This window comes from Amblyraja radiata, chromosome 9 (genome assembly GCF_010909765.2).
Source record: "Amblyraja radiata isolate CabotCenter1 chromosome 9, sAmbRad1.1.pri, whole genome shotgun sequence".
In the NCBI taxonomy this organism is placed as follows: domain Eukaryota; kingdom Metazoa; phylum Chordata; class Chondrichthyes; order Rajiformes; family Rajidae; genus Amblyraja; species Amblyraja radiata.
The window spans coordinates 65,073,767-65,075,526 of NC_045964.1; the positions used below are offsets into that span (position 1 = coordinate 65,073,767).

A 1,760-nucleotide genomic window follows, 5' to 3' on the forward strand; every position below is an offset into this window, starting at 1 on the left:
AATGGTTTCAATTTTATCATTTACCTGTAAAGTTTCTGGTTTTGAAAACACCAATTTTCGACGGTGAATGTTTAGTGGGTGGATGTTATTCAAGAATAACTCAATTTGAACCCCTGAATGCTGTCCAGTGTGAAAGGATCTGATGTTATGCAGCACTATTCATTATAAACATTTGCAATCTACCCCCATTGGTGATTGGTCTATAGGAGATATGTCCTGGGCAAGTCCAGCTGCTCGTGCCTCCATGGTTGCTGGGTTATTTTGCCTCCGAATTTTAGTGGGAGTATGTACTGGTGCACGCCAACGGCGTAGTGATGGGATAGTACTCTTAATAAGACCGACCATCCTTGCCTCGTCATCTAGGTCCTTGACTTTCTTAGCCAGGACTTCTCCAAATATCAAGTTTGGTGGCTGTATGTTTGATGATCAGCACAGTGCTGCAACTTTGGATTTAACCTCGGTCTGATAGTTCTTTCTCAGGCAGTTAATCTCGAAGTGGGCGTTACACACCCGGCCCAATGTATCCTGCTGTGTGTCTGATAATGGCTTAGACTGACCGCCCAATGCCGTTATGCCTGATCCGATTGGTTTTAATACTTTCTGCAGCCTTAGTTCCTGCGCTTGCAGGATTGCACCCATTTGCCCCCAGATAACCTGGTTCATGGTGGGCATTCTGAGTGACGCACGATTTACAGGTGTTTCATAGCGTTTTGATTCTTGGAGCTCATATTGAGCTCATATGGAGAGGTCATATTGTTGATATTACCTCACCAGTTCCTGCCGGTGTGGTAAATTTACATGCCACATCTGGCTCACCTGGAGCGATGCTCTCGTGCCTTCAGGGTCAGTGCCATACTTTGCCCTGGCTCTCCCTGCTCTTGCATGAGGGAGGCTTCAGCAGCCCTTGACATGGTGCTGCTGGTATGGGCACCCAGGTAGACCTGCGGTGCCTTGGGATATGCTCCTCCGCTATACCTCCAACTTCAGGGTCAGTGCCATACTGCTCTGGCTCTCCCTCTTTTTTCATGAGGGAGGCTTCAGCAGCCCTTGACATGGCGCTGCTGGTATGGGCCCCCATATTGACCTGTGGTGGTATGGTTCTTCCTGTTTGGTACAGGTCTGCCCTGTATAGACCTCTGCTGGAGGTTGCTGCCCCAGCTGATGGGGTGGCCCATGAGTATAGTACTTATGTTGGAATTGTCATGATGGAACATCCTTTCCATAAGGTGCTCTTTTTTGTCTAGACGCCCCCAGACGTTTTTATGTCCCAAAGCTATTCCTGGCCATAATACTGAGACTGCCCTGAAACAACTCTGGACAATTTCTGTGCTTGGATCCTAGCATTGTGCAGTTTTACATGGTTAAATCTCATCCATTTGTGTGTTGTAAGGCTACTAGGACCTTTTCATCCTTACCGAGGGAAATGCTATTTTCGTACGAAACATGACCCAAACATATGTTGTTATTATCATTAGTACCAACAATTGTAATTATTGCCAACTTGTAGATGGCCCCATATTTTCCCTGAGCTCGACTAAGATCTAGGATTTTCCCGTCCAACTTTCATGCTACCAACTTCAGTGAATTGTTTACTGTCTACAAAGGCGTGGGGTGTGTTGTTGCCGCAATAATGAAGCTTTGCTTATTAATGGTACCTCAATTGGTCCAAAACTTTGCTTCCTATCCAGATTTTACCTGCATAGTTTTTTCCCTAAGAGAAGTTCAGCGGCTTATTTTTATGTCACCCCTTATGTGTTTTT

At 45.8% G+C, this 1,760-nt stretch overlaps 1 pseudogene; it reads right to left on the minus strand.

Moving 5' to 3' along the window:
• Positions 1 to 1,305: 1,305 nt before the first annotated feature.
• Positions 1,306 to 1,443, minus strand: LOC116977371 (annotated as a pseudogene).
• Between the last annotated feature and the right edge of the window lie 317 nt (positions 1,444 to 1,760).